This window comes from Loxodonta africana, chromosome 27, assembly GCF_030014295.1.
Source record: "Loxodonta africana isolate mLoxAfr1 chromosome 27, mLoxAfr1.hap2, whole genome shotgun sequence".
NCBI classification, from domain to species: Eukaryota; Metazoa; Chordata; class Mammalia; order Proboscidea; family Elephantidae; genus Loxodonta; species Loxodonta africana.
In genome coordinates this window covers 4,098,627-4,108,579 of record NC_087368.1, presented here as the reverse complement: position 1 = coordinate 4,108,579, position 9,953 = coordinate 4,098,627, and the positions used below count along the sequence as shown (strand labels likewise).

The 9,953-nt window shown below is 41.2% G+C and overlaps 1 long non-coding RNA gene across 1 annotated transcript in view; it reads right to left on the bottom strand.

The window, feature by feature from the left end:
• Positions 1-1,017: 1,017 nt before the first annotated feature.
• The window catches only part of LOC111749362 (uncharacterized), a 336,945-nt gene continuing 328,009 nt past the window's right edge, over positions 1,018-9,953 (bottom strand). The window contains exon 12 of the long non-coding RNA XR_010319522.1: positions 1,018-1,229. This is a non-coding gene — a long non-coding RNA (uncharacterized LOC111749362). The remainder of the gene's footprint in view (positions 1,230-9,953) is intronic.

Genomic DNA, 9,953 nt, shown 5'->3' with positions numbered 1-9,953 from the left:
GAAGGGTAGCACCATACAAAGTGAAAAGTTTAATTTCAATTCATAGAAGGTCGGAAATGCCTGATATAAAAGACGACATGCTGCGTGATTCCATTCCTATGAAATTCTACAGCAGACAAAAATAAGCTACGGTAATTATCTTGTGGGGAGGGGGAGTAGAATTAACTCGAAAGGGGCAAATTGAAATTACTGATGTGACAGAAATAGCCTTATTTTCATAGTGGGTTACATGCTGTTTACATTTTTCAAAGCTCATCAGACTGTATACTGATGATCTGTGCATTTTACTGTACCTAAGTCATAATGCCATTTGAAAAGTTTAAGCTCATAGAAATAGAGATGAATTGTAGACTTGGGAACCAAATGAAACATAGTAACGCTAGAATGGTATCACCACGATGGTAAAGGAAAAAGCTCCAAGCTCCTGACTACCAAGTAAACACAAAAAGCAAGTAGAATCTGTCAGAATTAACCTTGTCAGAACTCTGGTACACAGTCAGAGGCGCATGGCAATCAAACGAACACTGAATCAAGAAGGGGGTAACGTCAAGAAAATGGTAGGAAAATTGTGTGGCTTTCTGTTACTGGCCTATGCCTCTCCCCTGCCCTGGCTCAGTAGCCAGCTTGAAGGGGCAACCCATATTTTCAGCTTGGGACTCTGGTCCTGGATTCTGAAAGGAATAAACCAAACCTCATGCACAAAGTACTATGTTTGTCTGTTTGAACCTGTCAGTGGCTACCTAAAGGGCTGAAGCAAAACGCATGTCTCTGTATCATCTATCTTAGAGGTAGTACAGGTGGAGGAGTAGCGGGCTCACTGAAAGTCCTGGGCTAAGAGAGGAAGATTCAGACACACATTAGAAAGCTGTGGGGTAAGGTCAGGGGCCAAAAAGAGAGCTTCTTTGGGAAGCTGGGGCATTCAGAAGCACCCAGGTATACTGAGGAATTTAAAAAGACATACGAACGCCTAGGTTAAGATGCTCACCCACAAAAGACCTGAGAACACCTTTAACGTTCACTTGGGGTTGATCTCTAGGTCAGCGTAAACCTTCCTAAGTATTGAAGGAGTGTTGCAGGACAGACCCAATCTGCAAAGACCACGGAGGACTTTTCCTCTCATTGCTTACCTTTTCTTTGCTTCTTTTTCCTGTTTTCTTTCATTTTTTTTCTTTTCTTTTCAACTCCTAGTGTTCATGGAAGTCTCAGTCAGAACAATAGCTGAGCATAACCTAAAGAAACAGAGACTTCAGTGAACACACACATCAAGTAATTCAGACTTTGCAAAAATTATTGGTGAAAGTCACTAAACCAATGGACTTCAACAACAAAACAAAGAGAGAGACAGAGAGGAATGGGGGAAGAAAGGAAAGTCCGGTAGAAGGGGGAGAATCACATTTCAAGAGTTAAAATATTACTCAAATATCTGATTCTCAATTAAAAAAATCACAACGTATACAGAGAAACAAGCGAGAATGGTCCATTCAAAGGAACAAAGTGACAGAAATCATCCCCAAGAAAGCCAAGATACTGGACTTACTAGATAAAGACTTTTAAACAACTCTTTTAAATATGCTCAAAGAGCTAAAAGAAAACACAAAGAACTAAAGGAAATCAGAAAAACAATCTATAAACAAAGCGAGAATATCACTAGAGATATAAATTATATATATACACAAAACATAAGCAAACAGAAAAGTACAATAACTGAAATCAAAAATTCACTAGAGCGGCTCAACAGCAGATTTGAGCTGGCAGAAGGAAGAATCAGTGAACCTGAAGATAGGACAACTGAAATAATTCGATCTGAGAAACCGAAAGAAAAAAGAATTTCAAAACAATGTACACAGTCTAACAGACCTGTAGGACACCATCATGCAGAAAATATACACATTATGGAAATCCCAGAATGAGGAGAAAGTAAGAAAGGGAAAGAAAGAATATTTGAAGAAATAATGGCTGAAAACTTTCCAAATTTGATGAAAGTCATGAATCTATGCATGCAAGAAGCTCAATGAACTCCAAGGATAAACCTAAAGAGATCCACAGTGAGACACATTATAATCAAGCTGATGAACACCAAAGATAAAGAGTTTCGAAAGCAGCAAGAGAGAAGCAAATCATCACATGCAAAGAATCCTCAAAAAGATTAAGTATCAATTTCTCCTCAGAAACCATGAAGGCCAGAAAGCAGTGGGGTCACATACTTATAACGAAGAAAGAAAAAAAAAAACTGCCAACTAATAATTCTGTATCTGACAAAACTGTCCTTCAAAACTGAGGGCAAAAAATAGAATATTCCCAGAGAAACAAAACCTAAGGAAGTAGGAAATGACCCAAGATGGGAGCTTAGTCACACACATCATGCTGTCCCCCTACAGCAGAGAACCAAGAAACCAAGTGAAACAGATAAAGATGATGTCATGGATAGAACTGTGTCCCCCCAAAATATCTCTGACCTTGGCTAGGCCATGATTTCCAGTATAGTGTGATTGTCTACCATTTTGTCATTTCATGATATTTTTCTATGTGTTGTAAATCCTATCACTATGATGTAATGAGATGGAGTAGTGGCAGTTATACTGATGAGATCTGCAAGATTAGATAGAGTCTTAAGCCAATCTATTTTGAGATATGAGAGAGAGGAGTGAGCAGAGAGACATGGGAACCTCACACCACCATGAATACAGTGCTGGGAACAGGGTGTGTCCTTTGGATCTGACATTTCTGCACTCAGATGCTCCCAGAACAAGGGACGACTGATGACAAGGACCTTCCTCCAGAGCTGACAAAGACAGAAAGCCTTCCCCTGGACCTGGCGCAATGAATTCAGACTTCTGACCTACTGGACTTGGACAGAATAAACTTCTCTTTGTTAAAGCCATCCACTAGTGGTATTTCTATTATAGTAGCACTAGATGACTAAGACAGATGACAATCTGGGAACCCAGAACAGCAAATGAGTCAAACACCGAAGGAAAGGAGAACTGAATGAAAACAGCAAACAAGACTTAGAGACTGTAGACGTCCTGCCAGACAGCCCAGCACCATGTGGCCATCTTAAGATAAAGTGAGTTACATTCCTGGGTGAGGAGCTCAGGAAGGCAACTTCACAGAACCCCCATTAAGAGATAGACATACTGCGTAGACAAACGTGGAACAAAACGAGGTGAGCAAAACATGAACCATATCTAAGGAAGCAAAGTGCAGGAAGGCAGGCGAGAGCCCTAGGGATCCAGGCAAACACAGAGTAGAGACTCACCTAGAAAACAGGGCAGAACTACTCACAAGCAGCAGTTTCTGGTCATTAGGGCAGCTGGCACTGCCAGAGTGGAAGATCCTTGAAGTGGCAACTAGAGATCCCTCACATGACCAGACTCTGAACAGCCCACTCCCAGCATCTGGTCAGAGCTGGTCCTGATCACTGGTTGCACTCTGTGGGGAGTGCCTCAGCTCCCTCTCTATGCTCCCCGCTTCCCTCCCAGTTCCCAGGAGTGTGCCTCTCTTCCCTTCGCCACTTGCCAATCCACATAACACAACCCTGTGCTCTCAGACTTGCAACCCGAGGTTTTCATCTGCCCCGTCCATTCTCATGCCAACTTGCATACCTGGCAATCCACAGCACACAGTCGTACACTGTCGGACCTGCAACCAGAGGCTCATGCACGCTCCATCCACCCTGCGCTACCCAGCCCACCACTCCCACCACCAGACTGGCAATCGGAGGAGTGAAATTCCCCTCTCCGGCCCACCATTCCACCCACCTGGCGCAAGTTCCTGTGCTACCTACCCAGTGACACGTGACCCATGCACTCTCAACCCAACCACTGGGAAACCAGCAGTGCACACACATAGTGCCCAACCCAGAGATCAGTAAGAATGCTCCCTACACCCATGCTCCAGTAACCAGCTGGAAAGACACATCACCTCATCAGCAATGGCAATATATCCTGACAGGTGCCAACTAAACCTCTGCCAAATGATGATCAGGAGATCCTAGTGCCCTCAGCCTACATCTCACCATCTGCAATGCCACACATCCCACATCCAAAGAGTTCCTGCAGGCTGTCTACACTTGTGCTGAAACCCCTTGATACCCTAACACCTAATGAGATAGCAATTCGTGCATGTACAGTGAGCCTACCCCATCTATTTGGGTAGCACTCTCTCATGGTGGATGTGCAAACATCCTGCCCTGACCTCCAGAAAACACACTAACTCTATCACTAACCCAGAAGGATCCCATGGTCCCATAAGTGCTATGGAGGGATCCTGAACACCCAACACTTGTCACCAAATATCAGGAGAAGAACCAGCTCTCCCACCTCCACTCAATCCAGTAAGGGAAGACAAACGAGCCTACCCAAAGAAGATTCACACATGAGTGTGACCCACCATACCCCATAGTGAGAAGAAATCATGCTCAGCCAAAATCTACCACCAAAGTAACAATAAGCCAGAACCACAAAATAAATAATACAAAGGAATAAAGGCATTTTAAAGAGAAAGAAAAGAAACAAGGCTCTGGATACATCAAAACAAAACAAATTAGCATGCATCAGGAGCAAGGTAGAATGAAGAAAACTAAAGACACAAGGGAGAGATTAATCCAAAGGACTAATGGACCAAAACTACCACAGCCTCCACCTGATTCAGTCCAGTGTAACTAGATGGTGCCTGGCTACCACCACTGACTGCTCTGACAGGGATCACAGTAGAGGGCCCTGGACAGAGATGGAGAAAAATGTAGAAGAAAATTCTAACTCACAAAAAAAGACCAGACTTATTGGCTTGACAGACTACAGAAACCCCAAGAGTATGGCCCCCGACCACACTTTTAGCTCAGTAATGAAGTCACTCCTGAGGCTCACCCTTCAGCCAAAGATTCAACAAGCCCATAAAACAAAACAAGACTAAAGGGGCACACTAGCCCAGGGGCAAGGATGAGAAGGCAGGTGGGGACAGGAAAGCTGGTAACAGGGAACCCAAGGTCAAGGAAGGAAGAGTGTTGACATGTTTTGGGGTTGACATCCAATGTCACAAAACAGTATGTATACCAACTATTTAGTGAGAAGCTAGTTTGTACTGTAAACCCTCTTCTAAAGTATAATAAAAAAATATCAGCACAAAACATACAATCAAGAAAGAAATATATAAATAAATTAACACCTTAATACCTCAAAGACAGTAGACAATAACAAATCATAGGAAGAAACAGGATAAGACAGCTCAAACAAGTGAGCAAAATAAAGGAGCAGAAAACCTTACTGAGGAAGAAACAGTAATAGAACCACCTGATGAGGGATTCAAAAGACATATATAGGACCATCAAAGAGATCAAGGAAAACACAGACAAAACCCTAGAAGAATTCAGGAAAACAATACAAGAACAAAATCACAAGACAGACAATTAGAAACCATACAAAAACAACAACTAGAAATTCAGAAAATTAACAATAAAATATCAGAAGTAAATAATGCAATGGAGCACACAGAAGTAGAATTTCATCAATGAGAGAAGGAACCAGCAAAATAGAGAACAAATTCCTTGTTACTAAGTTGTTTGAGGAACAATCACAAAAAAGAATGACAAAAAATGAAGAAAGCTTAAAAGTTATATGGGACACTATCAAGAATAATAATTTACACATAATAGAAATTCCAGAAGAGGAAGAGAAAAAAAAAAGTATAGAGAGAATTTTCAAAGATTTATTGCCAGAAAATTTCCCTAATGTCATCAAAGACAAGAAGGTTTCCATCCAAGAAGCGCAACAAACCCCATAGGGGATAAACCAAACAAACCAAACCCAGCGCCATTGAGTCAATGCCAGACCCCCAAAAAGTCACTAAGACATATCATAATCAAACTTTCCAAAATCAAAGAAAGAATTCTAAGTGCAGCTCAACAAAAACAAAATATCACCTACAAGGGGGCACCAATAAGACTAAGCACTGACTTCTCAGCAGAAAACATGCACCAAGAAGGTAATGGGATGACATATATAAAGCACTCAAAGAAAAGAACTGCCAACCAAGAATCTTATATTCAGCAAAACTGTCTTTCAAATAGAATGACAAAACTAGAACATTTTCAGATAAAAGAAAAATAAGGGAATTTGTAAAAATCAGACCAACCTTTCAAAAAAACATTAAAGGGAGGACTTCACACAGAGAACCAACAATATCAGAGAACAATCTGAAACTAAGACACATAAAAACATCACACAGATACCAACACAGATAAAGAATTCTCAAAAGTAAAATAAAGTGCAAAACTGAAAACAGGGTACCAGAGCTGTCAGTCTCTAAACAATGACAACTTCTAAACAAAACGGGGGAATAAATGGAGAGGAAGTCAAGGTGGTATCAAGCTATAACAGACTGTTTTAAACTTAGGAAGATACAGGTAAATTTCAGAGTGACCACAGGCAAAATTAATAAATCTACTCACCAAACAAAAAGAAAATCAAAAAGAATCAGTAAGCACTAAGTCAACAACAATTGAGGTTATGGAAAGAAAATCCATAAACAGAAAGAACTTAGCAAAAAAATTTAAGTGGAACAAAGAAATCATTACCAACACCAAAAAAAAAAAAAAAGGCATAACAAAATAACAGTAAATTCATACCTATCAATAATCACACAGAAAAGAGACAGAGAGTAGCAGAATGGATTTAAAAAAATCCATGATCCATCAATATGTTGCCTACAACAGACACACTTCAGACATGAGGACATAAATGGTTAAAAATCAAAGGATGGAAAAAAAATCAAACAAATAGTAACCAAAAGAGAGTAGGACTGGCAATAATAATCTCTGATAAAACAGACTTAAAGTCAACATCCATTATAAGAGACAGAAGGGCATCATTAACTATTAAAGGGTTAATCCACCAAAAGGACATAATCATAATAAATATTTATGTACCTAATAACAGAGCTCCAAAATACATAAAGCAAACTCCAACAGAACTGGAGTTCTACAATAGTAAAACAGAAAGTTGTACAACAGTAGTAGAAAACTTTAACACATCACTTTCGATGAAGGACAGAAAAACTTGAAAGAAACTCAACAAAGATACAGCAGGTCTAACCAACAGACTGGGAAAAAGTTTTTGGCTACGAAAAATCTGATCAGCACCTGATCTCTAAAATCTACACGATACAGCAAAAACTCAACAACGAAAAGACAAATAACCCAATTAAAAAATGGGCAAAGGACATGAACAGGCTCTTCACCAAAGACATTCAGGGGCTAAAAATACATGAGGAAATGCTCACTATCATTAGCTATTAGAGAAATGTAAATCAAAACTACAATGAGGTACCATCTCACCCCAACAAGGCTACTGTTAATCCAAAAAACACAAAATAATAAATGTTAAAGAAAATGTAGAGAGACTGGAACACTTATACACTGCTAGTTGGAACGTAAAATGGTACTACTTTGGAAATCAATTTGGCGCTTCCTTAGAAAGCTAGACATAAAACTACCAAATGATCCAGCAATCCCACTCCTTGGAATATATACTTGAGAAATAAGAGCCTTCACATAAACAGTATATACACATCCATGTTCACTGTGGCACCGTTTACAGCAGCAAAAAAGATGGAAGCAACCGAGGTGCCCATTAAGGGATGAATGGATAAATAATGGTATATTCCCATAATGGAGTACTACCTAACAATGAAGAACAATGAAGAATCCATGAAGTATCTCATAACATGGAGGAATCTGGAAGGCATAATGCTGAGTGAAATCAGTCAGTTACCAAAGGACAAACATTATATGAGACCACTATTGTAAGAACTCAGGAAAAAGCTTAAACATGGAAGAAAATATTATTTTTATGGTTATGAGGGTGGGGAGGAACTGAGAGGGGTATTCACTAATTAGATAGTAGACAAGAACCATTTTAGGCGAAGGGAAAGATAACACACAATACAGGGGAGCTCAGCACAACTGGACTAAACAAAAAGCTAAGAAGTTTCCTGAATACAACCAAACACTTCAAAGGCCAGAGTAGCAGGACTGGGGTCTGGGAACCATGATTTCAGGGGACATCTAGGTCAATTGGCATAACAAAGTATATTAAGAAAAAGTTCTGCATTTCACTTTGGTGGGTGGCATCTGGGGTCATAAATGCTAGCAAGCAGCCACCTAAGAGCATCAGTTGGTCTCAGAAAGGGCCACATAAACCAGACACTACATCAGCCTGAGACCAGAAGAACCAGATGATGCCCGGCTACCACCGACGACTGCCCTGGCAGGGGGCACAAAAGAAAATCCCTGATGGAGCAGGAGGACAGTGGGATGCAGACCTCAAATTCTCCTCAAAAGACGACTTAATGCTCTGACTGAGACTAGAGGGACCCAGGAGGTCATGGTCCCTGAAACCTCTGTCAGCTCAAGACTGGCTCTATTCCAAAAGCCAACTCTTCAGACATGGATTGGACTGGACTATAAGACAGAAAGTGATACTGGTGAGAAGTGACCTTCTTGACTCAAGTAGACACATGAGACTATGTGGGCAGCTCCTGTCTAGAGGCGAGATGAGAAAGTAGAAAGGGATAGGAGCTGGGTGAATGGACACAGGGAATACAGGGTGGAGAGGAGGAGTGCGCTGTCTCATTAGGGGGAGAGCAGATAGGAGTACATAGCAAGATATGCAGAGTTCTTGTATGAGAGACTGACTTGATTTGTAAACTTTCATTTAAACCACAATAAACTTTAAAAAAAAAAAAATACAGAAGATCTAAATTAACACAATCAATCAACTCGACCTTCTAGATATATACAGAACACACCACCCAACAGCAGCACAGTACACATTCTTCTCCAACGCACATGTATCATTCTCCAGAATAGGCCACATTTTAGGCCACAAACCAAGCCTCAATAAATTAAAAAACATCAAAGTACAGGCATGTACCACTTAATGTCCACAATACATTCTGTGAAATATGACATTACGTGATTAGGACGTTGTGTGAACACCACAGTATATACAGGAGAGAGGTACACAAGATGGTCACCAGCCACACCAAGGGACGGTGCAAAAATTTGACTCTGCCGTAGTCAGTCCTGCATGGCTACTAGCCCGTCTCCAGGAGCCGCACCTGGCCCCCAACCTGCTGGGGCACGCACTTGCTGTCCAGCCAGCTGCCAGCTCCATTCCCTTCATTCCTCCCTGCCTTCCCCATCCCCCATAATGGCTTTAAACTCTTCCAGTCCTGCCCACCCTCCTTTACATGATATCTCCACATGCCTTTCCTATTCTTTCTCCTACCACCCCCTCGAGCCAAATAATTAGGTGACCAACCACAATGGGAGGAGCTGCAGCCTCAGGCCTGAGCTTCAAGTGTAGGGCGCCCAGGCTGACTGCAGCTGTGGCCTCAGCAGGGCATACCCCTCAGCAGCTCTGGCAGCATCACCCTGCCTGAGGTGAATATAGCAGGACAGGCAGCCACACATGGGCACCGAGACCCTCTCCCCCTCTGTCCCCGGGGCCAGGGCAGATGTGGGACCCAGACAGCTAGTGAGAGATGGATCAGATCTCCAGCAAAGTACATCTGCTACATCCTGTTCTGTGATTGGGATTTCTAAACTCTATTATAACTTTATGGAACCACAGACATGTATGCAGTTGGATATTACCCAGAAGAATGTTAAGTGATGTATACCTGTAATGCAGAACATCTTTGATCATAACGCTATAAAACTAGAAATCAATAATAGAAAGAACAGTAAAAAAAAAATACATGGAAACTGAATAACAACGTACTTAAAAACTGTTGGGTAATAGAAGAAATTAAAAATGAAATTGAAAAATTCTTAAAATCCAATGAGAAAGAGGTGGAGCCAACATGAAGCTATAGACAGAAGCGCCATGCCATCCTTCTGCAGCAAAGACCAGAAAAACTAAGTAAAACAGAGACAAATGCCAATCCTGGAA